General features: G+C 36.3%; 1 long non-coding RNA gene across 1 annotated transcript in view; it reads right to left on the reverse strand.

Annotated features, from left to right (window-relative positions):
- The window catches only part of LOC132524177 (uncharacterized), a 417,505-nt gene extending 400,234 nt beyond the window's left edge, over positions 1 to 17,271 (reverse strand). Inside the window, exon 1 of the long non-coding RNA XR_009541810.1 lies at positions 17,177 to 17,271. This is a non-coding gene — a long non-coding RNA (uncharacterized LOC132524177). The remainder of the gene's footprint in view (positions 1 to 17,176) is intronic.
- Between the last annotated feature and the right edge of the window lie 1,955 nt (positions 17,272 to 19,226).

Here is a 19,226-nt window from a genome sequence, read left to right on the forward strand (position 1 = left end):
GAATAACAAAACTAAGACTGATTATGGTTTCTGTTCCAATACAGGTGAGACTAGTTGGGAAAGACAAACAAATAGGCAATAACAATACCAGCAGTAACATGAAATAATGGGAACACACAGTATAGGTATCTAACTTGGAATTATAGAATTAAAGAAGCTATCCTAGAAAAATTTTTCAAAAAATTTTCAATGTCAAAGCTGAGAAATAAACAGTGATGACAGTTAGCCAACCAAGGAAAAGGGATAATTGTATAGAAAGAAGGAATAGAATATGCAAAGGCCTAGAATCTAGGGAGCATGATACAATCAGGAAACTTCTAGAACCTAAAAGAATTCACAAAATGGGATCAACCAGGCTTTTACTATATTTGGTGGATTATGTCCTACTATACTGAAAGAAAAAAAAAAAAGAACAAGGCAACCATACCAGGGAGGTAGAGGGAAGTAGAGAAAATTCAACTTTTTCATATCCTACTGGCTACTACAGCTAAGGCTTTTTACTGCTAAAGTAATTCTTCCTTGGTTCAAGAAATAAAATTATTTTCTTATAATTATTTAGGAAGGGACCAAAGCTTCGGCAAGTACTAAAGGAGGAAAATAAAGCCACATCTGCAATCACCTACTGACCAAAGGAATCAAGTCCTACTGATGTTCATTCAATCTTGATAAGAAATTTGAGAGGTACAGACTAAATATGAACATGTCTGAAGATAACGGATTGATTCATTTCTTTAGAATTCTGGACCCTTAGAGAATCACTGAGCCAGCCTACCATCAAACAACTAGATTAGTCTAAGGAGCCTTGTTCCAAATCTTCTTATCTCTCAAAAAACAATGAGCCCTCTTTTCTTCTCCAATATTTTAAATCACAAAATTATATAGAATCTACCAAATTAAAAGATTAAATATAAATTTCTAAAAAGTTGATCTCTATACTAAAGTCACTTTTAACATAAAATAAGTCCATTGTGAGGATAAAAAACAAATCTCTTTGTCTTTACTGAACAAAAAAATAAGATAATGATAGACTGAGATACAATTTAGGCTTTATTTTGAGTTTAAGTTACCTCATTTTAAAGATCTCATAATACTTCAAATTTATTTTTGATCTACAAACATGTCATTAAAAATAACATTACCAAATAAGATGGCTTCACAGATTTCTATCACCTCATGGAAGTAGACAAGTTACACTTAGTGGTGTGCTTAGCTTCTGAGAGCTTACTGATAAATTTTCAGAACTTTTGCAAACTTGTTGACATAAGCCATGGTAAAAGTATTTACACGACAGAAATTGGCAAATTCTACAAAACAAAGTTGCCCCCACCCCAAGACTCGAATATTAAATATTTACCAACACATGACTAGTTACATTCATGGGGAAGCATAAAAGAAAGCGAATCACATCAACATTATACAATTGTTTATAAATCACATATGCTAACGAAGCACAGTAAAAAAAAAAAATCATTCTCAGTACCTTCCCAAGTCCACTTTATAAGACTGAATCCAATTATTTTCTTACTGTCTAAGGTTCACCCTACCCCAATTATTATGTAATATGGAAAGCAAATGACAATAGTTAAAGTTTAAAAGCTTGATTCCCAGATTTGCTTTTTCAGAAATTAGCTAATGTGATTACTCCAGAATTTTGTGGTTTCAACCTATGTTTATCTATAATTTTTAATTAAGCCACTCAACTATCAAATATGTAAACTTAGGAAAGAATATTGACCTTTTTTGTTAGAATGCAGAGAAAAAATATATATAAAATCTTCTAAAGCCATAACATTCAAACTTGGCAGGCCTTTAGATCTTAGTGAATAAAGAAAATCAAGCCAACTCTGTAAAGCAGTTAAGTAATTTTTAAGCAACAAAGTCTTGAAATGACAAGATAAGCATATAAAACGTTTCCTCTAAGTTTCAAGGTCAGTTGAGGAGATAAGGATGCTGCCGTTGAGGTACACATTATATGTCATAAAAAGCATAGAAAGCCAGCTATGCAGCTCACTTGGGCTCAGGTCACATAGAAGTGCAACAAATGGGTGAGAGAGAAACTCAAGGTTTCACTGCTTTACTTGCATTCATTCTTCACAAACTCAAAGCATAGTGTTGAAATCAAGTAATCAAGGTTTAGTCCAATAGAAGTGCACCAATTCTTAGAATTATCAACTTTAGAAATCCTCTGGGAAATGAATTACCCCAGAGTACATGAATACAAGTTCAGTGCCTTGCTGCTCACAATTTCAAAGGTTCTTTACCCTACATGAAGAACTTTTAAAAAGGGCTTTTAAAAGCATGATGTATTTAAACAGCCACCCTACACTGCAGTTCTGACACTGGATGGAAAGGTCACCTTAACATATACCAGTGTTCAAGGATAAGTCCCTCCGAGACACATTTGGCACTCACTACCTCATTCCTCTGGTACAACTTGTCAACAAGGAAATGTCCGGGTCTTTACAGCAAGTCTTTATAAAGACCACATAAACAGAGAAGTAACCCAGTCTATTAATAAGCCCATCAAAGGCATTCTTCTTTACTGTCACAGTGTTTTTGACCTCTAGCATTTCTTTTTGGACTTTTCTTAGGATTTCCATCTCTCTGCTTAAATCACCCATCTGATCTTGTATGCTGTCTACTTTATCCATTAGAGTCCTTAGCATATTAATCAGAGTTGTTTTAAATTCCCAATCTGATAATTCCCATAATCCTGCCATGTATGGTTTTGACACTTGCTCTGTCTCATCAAATTATGTTGCTTTTCCTTTTAGTATGCTTTGCAATTTTTTCTTGATAGCTGGACATGATGTACTGGGTAAAAGGAACTGTTGTAAATAGGCCTTTAGAAATGTGGTAGGAAGTTGTGGCAGGAGGGTAATCATTCGATAGTCCCATAATTAGGTCTCAGTCTTTCAGTGAGGTTGTAACCCTAGACTACGAACTTCACAAATGCTTCTCAATCTTCCCTTCCCCCACCCCTCAGGTGGGACAGGATTGCTGGAGTGGGCTAAAGTTAGATAATTCTCTGCTCTCACATGGAATCTAGGGCTGACTGGAATTGAATTATTTCCCTCCTGCAAAGTAAGTTAGGCTCTGATAAAACCCCAGCAGGACAAGCTCCAGGTGAGGGCAGGCCTTGTTAAGAATAGAGTGCTCTGGTGTATTTCATAATAGTTCCTTTTCCTCTTTCCCTGCTGAAAGCATATGGGGAATTTTCTCCAGTATTTACTATTGAAAACAGCATCAAGCTCTTGGAGGTAATTCCCACAATAGAATAGAGGCCCCCTGTGACAGGGTCCTCTACAGTCTTTAACTCTTAGAGTTGTCTACACTGAGTCTCCAGCAATTTGTCAATTACAGTTCAGGTTTTCCTACCCTGACACTGGTTCCCACACAGTTTCCACTCATGTGTCTATGCTCCGGGAAGCTGTAACTCCTTGTATCACCTGTCTGTCTCTCCTGTCTTGGACACAAGGATTTACCCTATGTCATCCCCTCTCTTCCAGATTCAAGAAGAGTTGCTGATTTTTGTCTGTTCAGCTTTTTACTTCTTGTTAGGATGAAGTAGTGACTTCAAGCTTCTTACATGCAGAACAGGAAACCAGTGGAGCAACCCAATTTAGAGGTCCTCAGAGACAAAGGGAACACCTACAACTTGGCATTGATTTACTCTTCAGGTATGAATTGCCTTTTAGGGGAAAAGATCCACCTGGCCTTTGCTGAGATAGAATCAGATGGAATTGAAAAGGGAATGAGAAAGGAAGCATCAGAAATAAAAATTAATAACAGTGGATATTATATACCTACATTATTTTATTTAATCCTAAAAAGAACCCTAATTTTCAGAGTCTTGGGGTTAATATATCTCCAGTTAGGCATACCTCCCACTTCCTCCTCCCTCTGCCATTACAACCGACTGAAAGAAAGGTAGAAAGGAGGGAATGAGGGGTAAAAGAATAAGAGAAATTACAAAAAGTTACCAAATACCTTCCATATTTCAGATGGTGTGTTTGACATGTCTACGGACTTTAAATTCATTTAATAGTCACAAAGCCCCTCAGACTCCCCTTTCATAATTTATTTTCCTTTGTCTTCAGAATTGACTGGAGTTATTTCAACCACATATCCCTTGTATAAAAAGTATATTTGGGGTAGCTCCTGATCAAGATAATATAATAAGTTTATGCTTTGATATTCCCCTATGCTATAATCACATAGCAAGGATGGGCAAACTAGAAAAGGAGAAAACTAAAAGACATAATTGAGATCAAATAAAAGATAAGCAGCTCTGCGGTCAAGACACAGAACAGAAACACTGTGTGAGACAGGACCTGAAAGCCGGTGAGTCTTAGAATTCCGAAACAAGCAGAGTTTACCAGAAGTTCTACTCCTATCATTGGTACAGATCAACATGCATGAAGCCAGAGGCTAAACCCTCAACTATCCACTGGTGGCAAAGAGCAGGGGAATTTGGATATTCCCAGGGAGTACTGAAAACATATATGTCATTGACGCCTTGCCACGTAAACAGGTGCTAATGAGATAGGAAAAAATAAGAAGTCACTTTGGCCATGTCTAAGACTGTGTAACAAGTGCCACCAGTCTCTGCAATAGATAAAGTTACAGTCTCAGTGTCTAAACACCCAGGGCATTGGGAGATACAACTGAATACTATTGGCGATAAACCACTATAAGCCTCCAGCTCCTGTTAGTCTTTTTAAGTGGCTGTATTAAGATATGCATTTCTCACTTTCTCTTTGCCTTTAAGTTCTTAATTAACAGAAACACTAATTAAATAAAGGGTTTCCTTTGTTCTCATGGGATTCCATATCATTTCTTTTGGACCATGATAGAAGGGACAGGAAGAAAGTTTAGAAAATGATTTAAGTACCAGAATGCCAGTATTTTTGTGCTAATTCCCTGAGCTCAAATTTCCACAGGCAATCAAAGAGGAGCAGATGACACTTATACATACAATGGACTGCATTACAGGAGAGGAACCCTGAGCTTAGGGAACCCAAATTCTTATAGTATGTAGTAAACATGCCTGCCCTTCACTCCAGAGGGAGACATATTATACTGGAAAGTAAGAAAATCTGTTCTTTTGCTCCAGAGGGAAATGGTGTCTCTAATACCCAATAATGATCTTTACAAACATCGATTTAAAGTCCTAAATAAAGAGCAGTCAGTGCCTCACTTGCAGGATGTTCAAAAACATAAAAGACCCATGGATAACTGTCTTCCAACAAATATATGAAAAGATTCTCAATCTCATTAGTCAAAGGGAAAATGCAAACTGTGTGATATAATATACCCATTACATTGGATTAAAAAATAAAAGTCTAAAAATAGGAAGTGTTGACTAAAATATAGGGAAATGGAAACACTCATACACTGCTGATGGGAGTGTAAATAGGTCCACTCACTTTGAAGAGTAATCTGGCAACATGTAGTAAAGCTGAAGATGCTCATATTCCAGGATCCAGGGGTTTCACCTCTTGGTATATGTGTCCATGAAGCTTTTGCAAATGTTGCCAATAAAAAAAAATTTTGTTGGCAGCGTTCCTTGTATGCATGACAGAATTCTTTATGAAACAGAAAAGTTGGAATCAGCTTAGTTATCCATCAGAGGTGAGTGGTTAAGAGAAGTTATATAGAAGACTCAACAGAAGCTAAAATGAATGAACAAAAGCTGTATGTATAATCATGTATAATCCTCAAAAATACTGAGTTTAGTATGCCATTCATATAATATTTAAACTTGTAAAAGTTATCATATATTATTTTTATATAATAATTTATGTAATAAATTTATTTTTAAAGAGAAAATAATCTTGCATGGGAATAATAAATACTGTATTCTTGGTAGTTCTTTCTTTTAGGAGGTGAGGAAATTAGCATCAGGAAAGATTCCCAGAGACCTTAACTATAGCTATAATATTTTCTTTAGTTTAATGATATAAAACAAATATAGTACAATACTAAAATTTCTTAAGCCTGGGTATGGGAGTGATTGTTAAAATATTCTATATTATTGTTTATGCATTTGAAATATTTTATCCTAAGAATGATTAAAGCGATGTTAGTTTGGGAGTTGTGCTAAATATTCATGTTTCCTGCATATTATCATTTAGTTTTTTGGCCAAGAGAGCCAGTATAGCTTTATGATTAAGAATCTGTACTCCAAACTAAAAACGTCAGAGTTCAAATCCCAGCTCTATACCTAACCATTTTTGTAACATCAAGCAAGTTAACTAACATTTTTAAGCTTTAGTCTATATGTAAATCTGGGAAAATAATATACGTTACATTCTAGGTTTGTTAAAAGTGCTCCAAGAGGCAATAAATGGCTTCTCTTCCTTGGAAAAGAAAGCATTTTAAAATGTTGACTGATATTTGATATTAGGAACAATTTAATATATATTTCATACATCCCTCTTTTATCTTTGGCCATAGCAATCTAATGTAACATTAGAATCTCTTTAGAAAAAAGATCTCTTTAATCAGAGGTATGGTATATGTTTTCTAACTTCTTTTGACACATTCTTCATACCAGCTGACGATGTATCTCGCTGTTGCTCAATCCGCTCAGTTTAGTCTATGAGACTGTGATCATCCTGTTTTCTCTGTCTTTAATATCTTTCCATTCTGAATGGCTTATCCAACTCTTATTTTCCTTTGCAGCCTATGTCAAGACCTATTTCCACAATGAGATTTTCCTAAATCTTACCAATATACTTTGCACTAAATAGCTTTTTCTGAATAAAAACGTATTACTATCAATGACCAACAATAATTTCAGTGTTTTACATTTACGGCACTCTATAGTTTAAAATCACTTAAAGATTATGACACTCATATGACATTCAGGTGAAGATGAGCTACTGTGCAGAACTAATTTTATACCTGCTAACTCTAAGTTTAATACTTGGCATCACCTCACATACTAAGCACTAAGATCTTTCAAAAAGTTCACCTTTAAAGGTATACCTCACTATTGGTTTTTCTGTGTGTGTTTTTTTGCGGTACGCGGGCCTCTCACTGTTGTGGCCTCTCCCGTTGCGAAGCACAGGCTCCGGACGCGCAGGCTCAGAGGCCATGGCTCACGGGCCTAGCCGCTCCGTGGCATGTGGGATCTTCCCAGACCGGGACATGAACCCGTGTCCCCTGCATCGGCAGGCAGACTCTCAACCACTGCACCACCAGAGAAGCCCCTCACTATTGTTTTTTAATAAGTACTTTCCTGATACAAGGCTTTTTTTAAAGACTGAAAACCACAAGATGTTTTAGTTGCAAACATAAACTCATCAGTGATAATAAAAATGAACCATCAACTATCTTGTAATGTCTTGCCCGAGCAGTGTGTTCAGAGGCCCTGTTCTGTCCAGGTACAATATGATCCAGTTGCCTAATAATGGGTAAATATGTAACAGATTCCACAGAAAAACTTGGAGAGGGTAAAAGATGGACAATTTGTAAATTTATCTGTACTACACAATTCCTTTGACATAAAGAAATGAGCAGTCAAACAGAAAGACCCCATGCAAGCTGATGGGACGATCCCATATGGAAGGATCCCAATTAGAAGGATTCTATATGGAAGCCTCTGACTTGCCAAGGGAGATCCATTCACATCTAAATCAACTAAATCTCTCTATATACACAGTGTCCTTATCTGTGGGATTCACATGCCTAAAAGCCATGATCTTGAGGAGTCCTAATGGTCTAGGATCAGGGAGTAGGTGTGAAATAGGACAGGGGAAGATGAGAAAAGCAGAACTGCACTCTTTCTCTTTTACTTCTGAAATCCTATATATAGGCTTTGGTTTTAAAGCCTGAATGGTAAGCCTGCTTAATTTAATCAGTTCCATGTAAGGGAAGACAGATATTAGAAATTTCAGCAAATGACGAGAACTAAAAATTTCCATTATCAAAAAGGACCTACCCAAGAGCCATTTATTAATAATATCCAGTCTTTATTCTGCTTTATGTTACTGTTTGTCTATCCGTGTGCTTGCTTCCTTATATTTCTGGTTAGTTTGCAAGTTACTGAATGATAAATCATGTACTTTATATTTCTTTAAAATCCCTGATATTGCTATTGTAAAATTAGTTTAAAATGTATGAAGTTTTAAAGTCTTTATTTTATTTATATGATTTTGGCTGTAGGAAAGACTTGATAATTCTTAATGTCAAAACCTGTTTCTAATTGCTAACTTGTTCTAATTCAGAGGGTGACTGGGGAAAAGAGAAAATAAGTGGATACCAGATTGAATCCAGGTTCCAGTGAAAGGGATAAAGTAAACAAAAGACAAAAAAGAAGAAGAGATAAATCAGGAGGAATAAATAAATAAAGAGTTGTTAGCCAACCAGAACCGACTACAAAAATGGATGCAGCCAGGTTAGATGTAAATACAGACTGGAAAACTGAGAAATACTGTGTAGGTAAATTCTTCATCTTGAAACAGGAAAATGGATCCAGTTATGTCCAACATTACACATATGTAATTGGATTCTCCCAATAAATTAATAAAGTTTTATAAACCATAGATCTCTTTGAAAAAATGACAGAGATTGCAATGAAGATGAAGACGTTATGTGTGTAAAAGGGACACATTACTGATAGGATTACTTAAAATGCAAACACCAAGAAAAATAGGCCTTCGTGACATTCATGGATTAAACTCAAGGTAAAGAGAAGAAAATAAATTGGACTTTTGGGATTCACAAAAGTTCTGGACTGAGATTTCTTAGCCTTGGGCAACTGAACAGAGCCATCCAGAAATAAAAAAAAAATCTAAAACTTACTTCAGAATTTATACAAAGTTTAATTACGTAAGTATGTAATTTTACAGTCCCTTCCATGCATTTTTAGTTTGTAACTTATGATTCTTCTTTCTGTGTGATTCAGGGTGTTATGATATTTACAACTGCCTACTGTGGAAAAAGCAGAGAGAAGTGGCAAATGGTTAAAGTTCCAACTTCTCAACGAAGCTTCACCCATTTCCATCCTCATCTCATTTTGAGCCTCTGGTTTAGGCATAAGAATGATGAAAAACTATTAAATTAGTTTGGTGTTGTGAAGAGAGTCATTTCTAAAAATTAAGGGACTTGAATCCTAATGTATGTCTACACTTATTTCCTGGGGTCCAATAGGGCCCAAAACCTCAGAGAAGAAGACTTCAATGAATGGGAACTCAGGACACCATAGAGTAGACTCATATCCTTCTCAAGAATGTTAACATTATCTATATTCAGTGATAATGACCATGAGCATCCCTCAGAGTTACAAGGCTCAGCTTTTTGAAGGGCTTAAAGATAAAGTTATCAAGACTGATTTTTTTATCAAAGGAGGCCAAGGACTTCAAGAATACAAAACTATCCATTGTGCTGAAATGCCAATCTCTACACTTGATTCACCAGGGATGATGAACTGGAGGACCAGGAATGAAGAGACTGAATGTTTGGAAGTTAATAAACAAATATGACTACTTGTGATAATTTATGTAGGAATGTGGTCAAAGTTTAAATAAAAAAGACAAATTGGGGCATATGGTAAAATAAGTTCCTTCAATACAGGGCAATAATTTTTCTGTAGAATCTTGGGGGTTAGCAATTTTTTTTTTCTGAGCAGAGGTACAGCATGATGAAAGTAGTACTTTAAGAATTTTAATTTGTGTTAATATAGAGTACAAATTGTAAGAATTATTTTTAATTCACAGAATCCATAAGAACATAACCTATTTCCACTAGGACTTTTGTACACATCAATTTTTGTCCCTAATGTATCAGAAATAACCTAAAAGAATCATATATGCTGGAATTTATATATAATAATTGTCAATAGCTTCCATGCAGTAGAATTAGTGTAAACTGAGCCTTCCCTGAAATTCATCTACAAATGTTAAGTTTCCAAATAATTCATTTTAATGATATTACCGCCTATGAGTTCCCAGATTACATATGACCAAAGATACTTGTATTTAAAGGTATAGAAATTATTCATGTTGCTTTTATGAGATTGTTACAAAATGCTCATGTTGCTTTTATGAGATTGTTACAAAATGCTCAAGGGTGTATTGACTGACACAAAGATTAATACGGATAAAGACATAAATAGATACAAATATGGTTGTTTATACAGAATTATCATTATAAATGAAAGAAGTAAACTGTTTCCTAATTTATTTTTTATCTTTGCTTATCTAAATCTGGATAAAAATCAAGAGACTTTTTGGTAAGATTAAGAAATAATGATCATGAATATCTCTTTCTCTGAAGAAAATTCTATTTGTCATCTAATGACATTTCCCCCTTACCTTTGGAAGGCTTTTTAACTAGGTCTTTGGGGGAAAACTCTCAGTTTTAAGAAAATTTCCTTTTCTCATTTAAAATTAAACAGTAAGTCAACCAATCCAGGCACTATAGGGATGATGTGATGTCCTTAATTTTTTCATATAATGATATGTACGTGTGGTAAGAAATTCATCTTTGCTAAATTTCAAGTTTCGTTTCAGAAGATAAAAGTATGATTTGGGCACTGTTCCCAGAAGTTCCTTTGGGGGAAAATGATACATTTCAAAACTGCAGAGTTCCAGTTGTATTTGGTTAAAATAATCATTTTGGAATGGAGGTTTTCTGTGTCTGTGTTTAAAGAACTGTTCTGTGTGTCTTAGTTCAGATTTGAGAGATGTCAAATTACGTGAACTCCAGGTTGTACAGAGTCGCAGCTAATAATAAGCACAAAGTGTTGAGTTGTAACACCAACTAAATGTATTCACATGTCCTTATTTGAGTTTAGGACAGTGCTTTCCTCACCAAAAATAATTAAAACCAGATACCAAGGTAGCACAGCTGGATTTAGGACAAATATGCCACTAAAAAATATCTACTTCTACCCTGAAACAGAAAGGAATGTCTCCTTAAAAATAAAACTCTCTTATGGCAGCAGGATGTACAATTATATCTTAGTTGTGGTCTTAGTTGCAGTATCTACTTTCACAAGTGAATTAAGAGAGACAGAAAAAAATCCCAGAAGAAATATAAGGATTGATTCTGGTAAGGCTGAAAGATGTAATTGTCTTTCTACATGACACTAGCATTTTTCACAGAAAAGGCAATATTGAAATATCTGTCAATGATAATGTTAGTTTAAATTCAGCATTTGACACAATATTGTTTTAAGTTGCATGTAGAATCAAACATTTTGTAGAAAAAAAGTGGAAGTAGGATGTTAGGAACACCCTTAAAGGACTTTACTCTTCAGATATAAAAGCCACTTAGAATGTATTATGAAACTCCAAACTCTTAACAGGTTCCAAATAAAACAAAAATGGCAAGGTATTAGATTAATTTCTATATCCACTTAATCAAAAATTTGGTTAACATTCTATTCTCCATTGCCAAGAGAAAAGTGTTCAGAAAAGGAGTGTATAAGTCATGATGTTTTAATGAACTGCTAGCTTTTGGAAAATAGTTTAAAAAAGAAAACTGAAGCTTGGAGGAAGAGAGTTAGACCAAACTTCATAGCACTAACATTGTTAGCGGGGCTAGTTCAACATTACTAATGATATTTTCAACTGCAAAATAAAGGTATTATTACACTAAAAAGAAAAAATAAAACTAAAAGAGTTCAGCTTTTCTGTTTGAAATAAGGGCCAGATTAATCATATTCTATACATTTTTTTCTATTGTACACAAGTAATACAATCAAAATGTTCACTGTAGACCCTCACACCTCATTTAAAAGATTTTTTTCCCAAACATAACCTCAGCACCAGTTCTCTCTAAAAATATAGACTACACATGAAGATCAAGTTTTTAATTGTATATCTATTTAATTTTATTACTTTCCAAATATAAAATTTATGCCTTGTTTCAAATGAAATTTGGCTCTCATTATTTTATAGCCATCAAAATTAATTTGAGTTGTTTCTTTTCTTTTCCAATCTATATGACAGATCTTTGAAATGTATTTTTTCAACATTTCTAATAGCTAGTGTATCTGCAAAAGGTCAATAAATATCAGTTTAGAAAACTTGTCAGTACAGACTAAAAATATTCTGTACTTTCATCTTCCCAGTAAGCCCTAACAGTGACAGAAAATCTACTTCATAGTGAAATTCAAAGTGGAGATATTTGATGACTACATTAGAATCTAATTAGAACACATCCTATTTAGAGTAAAACTTGGTACAAGTGAAATATGTTATGAACATTATGATGGTTAAACAAACTTTTACGTGCCTTACCCTGAAGGAAACACAAAATAAGAAAAATATAGTCACTGCTCTCAAGATGTTTAGATGAAAATATTCTAAAGATATAAGAAAAGTATAAATAATTTTTTAAATAACAATGTTAATTTCATTATAGAATGTTTTCAACTATAATGCCCAAACATTTTAGACATGGCAATAGCAAGATTTCTTTGTGTTCCTATGAATATTCAGATACATTTCAAACATTCCTAGGAGTGGAATAAAATAGTGGTCATCATTTTTGCATTTTGACATCATTTGCATACTGGAAAAACCAAGGAGAATTTTTATTCAACTTTATTCTTTTCTCTTCATCACCTCTTGCCCCAAATAAGACATTAATTTTAATGGGAGCACTTCACTAAACAGCAATTCATTTATTATATTATTGCTTCTACTCTTTTATTAGCATTTTAGTTTATAAATGTAAGCTTTGATTTTTGAAACATTTCTTGAAATACTTAAAACATGCTAAGAGATTTTGGTCTTCAAACAAGATACTCATGACCAGCCAACTGATAATACTAATAAAAACTAACAATGTATCAACTAGATAAGCCTGTTAAAAATGAATACCTTATGAATACTATGTTATCTATATATCCACATTGTGAAACCTGGATTATTGAAAGCTTTTTAATGAAACTTCTTAAAATGGATAAAGTTTAGGGTTTTTTTTTTCCCTCCTCCTTTTCATCATGAGATGACCTTATAATTGTATATAAATTTGTTACTTTATTCAGAGCAAAATAAGTTCATATTTTCCAACTTCACTTTTTTTTAATATATATTTATTTTTGGCTGTGTTGGGTCTTCGTTTCTCTGTGAGGGCTTTCTCTAGCTGTGGCAAGCGGGGGCCACTCTTCATCGCAGTGCGCGGGCCTCTCATTATCGTGGCCTCTCTTGTTGCGGAGCATAGGCTCCGGACGCGCAGGGTCAACAGCCATGGCTCACGGGCCCAGTGGCTCCGCGGCATGTGGAATCTTCCCAGACCAGGGCTCGAACTCATGTCCCCTGCATTGGCAGGCAGATTCTCAACCACTGCGCTACCAGGGAAGCCCAAACTTCACTTTTGATTTTAACCAGTAAATTATTTTCTTTAGGGAGACCGTGTGTATAGTTTTTGCTAAATAATCATAAATTAAAACACTGAGCAATTAACATATGGCAGAGACTGTGGCTTATCTTGTTGAACTTTTAAAACCAGCCTATGTATTGGAAGCATTTCTCTCCCTAATCTAAATGTGAAGAAACTGAGACTTCACAAGATTAGGTAACTTGCCTAAAGTTCAAGCTAACAAATGGCAGATGCAGGATTGGAACCCAGTCCATCTGAGACCTGAGTCATCACTCTTAGTCACTAACACATGACACTTCCCAAAAGACATAAACATCCCTTTAGTGTAACAAGTATCAACTACTTGCCAATATACCACACAGGAGGAGGCCTAGGTTGTATGTCATTAGGTAAGAAGTGTTGCTTACTTCATGTAATTCTCCACAATTGCTGGAGAATCTAACCAACCCAGATACATTGGTAAAAGGTCACTTGGAATATTATTTAAAATTTTCTAGTTGAGAAGAACAGAACCTACATTATAAAATACATATTTTATAGTTATATAATATATAACTTTAATAGACATGCATTTGTATAATAAAATTTTTAAATTCTCACATGTAATCAAATAAAAAGCAATACACTGTGGTTTTGTTCTGAATCACAAATCCCCATCACTGGCCAGAGGAGCTTATGAAATGTCTTTCCTACTCCCTAAGGGAGTCTTCTCTGTGACAGCTGTTTCTCTGCTATGCCCTGACCCACTTCAGTATATCCCACCAGTCTGTGGCTCACCATTATCTCTGCCAGTCCACACAGATCTGGTTATTCTGTTATATCAGTCCTCATATGCTAACTACAGTGCAGCATCTTTTTATACCTCTGTAATTGCACAAAATTAAATCTTTAAAATACAGACTTCAAGTACTTCTATTCCTATATGAAGATTCAAACAATGCAGTAACTTCCAGAGGTGTGGCTATTTTCCAACTCAAGTCCTAAAAAATACAGATTACAAAAATAACTTTTTCTGTGTACAACTGCAGTGAAAAAGATTTTATAAATCTTCCTGGATTTGGGAAGTAAGAGAGCAAATTCCAGACTGAATGTCACCTGAGAGTTCCTTAGTGCTTTCAGCTCAAGTGCCATGACAACCTAGTTGCTGTAATCAGTTGTAAGGTTTGTCACTAATAGTATATATGTTGTTTACAGTAATGAAAGTTCTCAGTCTCCTTCTCTGACTGTTCTGAAGCCCTTTCCTTCACTCAGTTTGTAATTTCTAAAGGGTATATATTTGCTTGATTTTTGTGCATCTCCTCCACTAGACTGTAAGCTCCACTGGCTATCCTTTTTTATTATTACACTCCCAGTGCTTAACACAGCACCCATTCTCTAACACTGTTTGGGGCATAAAGAAAGAATGAATAAATCTTGTCCAAATGCAAATCAAATCCTTCAATTTATCTTAAAACTTTCCAATGGCCTCTACTTCCTAAAGCAGGAGCCTAAAACTCTTTGGAAAATATGCAAAATCTTTGATTACTGGGCCTATCCCTATCTCCAGCCTCCTTTTCTTCCATCTCTGCACTCAATCTCTGCTTCATGAATCCGGAAACACTGGAAGTTACCCAAATGTTTCAAACCTTCACATTACCCCAAATTTTGGACATGCTGTTTCATACACCTTAAAAGCTCTTCTCACCACCCAATCATTAGCCCCCGATATGTGATTAGCATATGTCTACTCCTTCTTCAAGGTGCTATTCAAGGGTTCTGTGTAATTTTTCAGTGATGTCTTTCCTAACACTCCCAAATACAATTAGATTCTCCTTTGCCTATGCTCTCATTGCATTTTGTCCATATTCTCATTACAGCAATTATTATATTGTATTCATTATTTACTTTAGGTTTTACTTTCCTACCAGACGAGGATTATGACTACATAATCATCTTGTGATCAGGAGTTGTAGGTTTCATCTATGTGTTATCAGTATTTAACAGAGTGCCTATATATTAAAGGAGATCCTCTATAAACATGTAGTGAATGAATGAAAGAATGGAGGTCTCATTGTTACTTAATTAATGATCATGCTAGGACAGCTGAAAAACCCTTCTATACTTATTTTTTTCTCTGTAAGATGGCAATAAACTCAACGTAACTCAGAGTATTACCCTAACAAATGGATTTAAACACACTCTCTAAATTGAATGTTCTACAAATGCTTCCTCAAGACATTTACATATTAAAGACAATTTATAGACATGAATTCAGTTTAGAATTCTAAATCAGAGAGCTTGCAAATAGTATGCTTTTAAATTGTTCACCACACTGTACAATAAAGAGATGATTCTTCTTTCCAGGAAGTATGCTACAACAGATAAGCTTTATCGTATCTCACTATTCTTGGTTCCATGTTGGGGAACTGTCATATACTGAAACTTAAGTTAGAAAATCTCGGGTGGGGTCTAAGACAGGTTCACCATTATACTAAGCTCTTTAATTACTGAGACTAGAGAGTTATTGAATTTTAGAGCTAGAGGGGTTCCATGAGAGAAGAGCAAGTTTCCAGTATATTTTTTTTCTTAAGAAAATCCAGAATTTGAAGAAAAAAAAAAAGATAATGATGTCACCTTTATCTGGTGCAGGAGTGGTCAATGTAAACCACCTGTATGTAAACTATGAGAATTAACTAAGCATTTCAAGGGATTTATCACCATTACCAGCTCACCTATATAAAGATGACTTTGGGGTACTACAGTAACACAATTCTCCATTATTTCCATACAAAATGACCTCAAAGAGGGAAATAACACTGACTACATTTTTGAGCTGGGTAGCACAAACATGAAAGTGTAATACATTTTCACATCACTTAAAAGACATTTCTGTTAGTACTAAAAGCAAAGGTCAGAAAAGATCTTTTTCCCGAGGGGAAGGGTTGCAGAGAAGAAGTACTGAAAATCCCACCTTTCAGTAGAATAATCTGTCCCTAATGTTGGATTCTTTATTTTTAATAAATGCTCTTGGAGGGCTAATGACGAAAAACAACTCTAATAATAAATAGCCTAATCAAAATGTAAGTCCATTTCTCTAGCACAGACATTAAGAGAAATGAAAAATTCCCATTTGTTTCTTCAGAGAAGATACTTTTATATTGTTTTCTAAAAATTCTGGCTTTAGAAAATAAATAAATAAAATATAACTTGTGCAGAATGTTTCCTACTCAAGAGGATTCTCTGAAATAATACATGCAGGACTTTTTTTTCTGATGAAAAGTGGTGTCATTACATACTCTACCTTTAGTTAAATTAGTCAAATTCTGTATTTTTCCCCTTTAATGTGTTACAAATTATATATGCTAATTATAAAGCTTCAGTGATTATCCTGAACATTTTACTTTCATATTTAAGAGTAGAGTTTTGCTACCACTTTTAAGACTTAATTGGGGGGACCTTCAAGATGGCAGAGGATTAAGACGTGGAGATCACCCTCCTGCCCACAAATACATCAAAAATACATCTAAATGTGGAACAGTTCCTACAGAACACCTACTGAACGCTGGCAGAAGACCTCAGACTTCCCAAAAGGCAGGAAAATCCCCACGTGCCTGGGTAGGGCAAAAGAAAAAAGAAAAAACAGAGAAAAAAGAATGGGGATGGGACCTGCACATCTGGGCGGGAGCTGTGAAGGAGGAAAAGTTTCCACACACTAGGAAGCCCCTTCACTGTGAAAACGGGGGATAGGTGCGGCGGGGGGAAGTTTTGGAGCCACGGAGGAGAGTGCAGCAACAGAGGCACAGAGGGCAAAGCAGAGAGATTCCTGCACAAAGGATCGGTGCCCACCAGCACTCACCAGCCTGAGAGGGTTGTCTGCTCACCTGCCAGGGTGGGTGGGAGCTGGGAGTTGAGGCTCGGGCTTCAGAGGTCGGATCCCAGGGAGAGGACTGGGGTTGGCTGCGTGATCACAGCCTGAAGGGGGTTAGTGCACCGCAGCTAGCTGAGAGGGAGTCTGGGAAAAACTCTGGACATGCCGAAGAGGCAAGAGACCACTGTTTCAGGGTGTGCGAGGAGAGGGGATTCCTTCCCTTTCTGCCCACAGAAGGCAGAGCACCACCTAAAAGAGCTCCAGAGACGGGCATGAAACGCTCATGTTGCTAGTGTGACCCACAAGAATCCTGTGTGCAAGCATACATCACTATCCACATGTGCGTCCACCACCCCAGGGGCCTGTGCTGCCACTGTCAGGGTCCCGTGATCTAGGGGCACTTCCCTGGGAGAACGCACGGTGTGCCTCAGGCTGTTGCAACATCACACTGGCCTCTGCCACCGCAAGTTTGCCCCGCGTTCCAATTATAACTACCGTACACCTCCCTCCCCCCTGTGTGAGTGAACCAGACTCCCTAAGCAGCTGCCGCTTTAACCCCGTCCTGTCTGCGCAGGGAATAGAAGCCTGAGGGTGACCTACATGCAGAGGTGGGGCCAAAACCAAAGCTGAACGGCAGGAGCTGTGTGAACAAAGAACAGAAAGGGAAATTTCTCCATGCAGCCTCAGGGCCAGCAGATTAAATCCCCACAGTAAACTTGAGGTACCCTGCATCTGTGGAATACCTGAATAGAAAAGAAATTAACCCAAAATTGAGGTGGTAGACTTTGGGAGCAAAGGCAGACTTGAGGTTTGCTGTCTGTGACTGAATTGTTTATGATTTCTATGTTTATCTTATTATAGTTTTTAGCGCTTGTTATCAACAGTGGATTTGTTTATTGGTTTATTGCTCTCTTTTTTTCTATTACTTTTTACTTTTTTAATTTTAATAATTTTTAAAATATCTTGATGTTAATTATTCTATTTTTAAAATTTTTCTTTCTTTCTTTTTTTCTCCCTTTACTTCTGAACCGTGTGGCAGACAGGGACCTGGTGCTCCGGCCAGGTGTCATGTCTGAGCATGTGAGGTGGGAGAACCGAGTTCAGGACGATGGATCACCAGAGACCTCCTGGCCCCATGTAATATCAATCAGCAAGAGCTCTCCCAGAGATCTCCACCTCAATGCTAAGACCCAGCTCCACCCACGGCCAGCAAGCTCCAGTGCTGGATGCCCCATGCCAAACAACTAGCAAGACAGGAACACAACCCCACCCATTGGCACAGAGGCTGCCTAAACTCATACTAAATTCCCAGACACCCCAAAACACACCACCAGAAGCAGCCCTGTTGACCAGAAAGACAAGATCCAGCCCCACGTACCAGAACACAGGCACCAGTTCCCTCCACCAGGAAGCCTACACAACCCACTGAACCAACCTTAGCCACTGGGGGCAGACTCCAAAAACAACGGGAACTAAGAACCTGCAGCCTGTGAAAAGGAAACCCCAAACACAGTAAGTTAAGCAAAATGAGAAGACGGGGAAACACACAGCAGATGAAGGAGCAAGGTAAAAACCCATCACACCAAACAAATGAAGAAGAAACACGCAGTCTACCTGAAAAAGAATTCAGAGTTATGATAGCAAAGATGATCCAAAATCTTGGAAACAAAATAGAGAAAATACAAGAAACATTTAACAAGGACGTAGAAGAACTAAAGAGCAAAGAAACAGTGATGAGCAACAGAATAAATGAAATTACAAATTTTCTAGAAGGGATCAATAAGAGAATAACTGAAACAGAAGAACAGGTAAGTGACCTGGAACGTAAAACAGTGGAAATAACTACCACAGAGCATCATAAAGGAAAAAAAATGAAAAGAATTGAGGACAGTCTCAGAGACCTCTGGGACAATGTTAAACACACCAACATTCAAATTATAGGGGTCCCAGAAGAAGAAGAGAAAAAGAAAGGAACTGAGAAAATATTTGAAGAGATTATAGTTGAAAACTTCCCTAATATGGGAAACAAAATAGTTAC

The sequence above is a fragment of the Lagenorhynchus albirostris genome, chromosome 8 (genome assembly GCF_949774975.1).
Source record: "Lagenorhynchus albirostris chromosome 8, mLagAlb1.1, whole genome shotgun sequence".
Lineage (NCBI taxonomy): Eukaryota > Metazoa > Chordata > Mammalia > Artiodactyla > Delphinidae > Lagenorhynchus > Lagenorhynchus albirostris.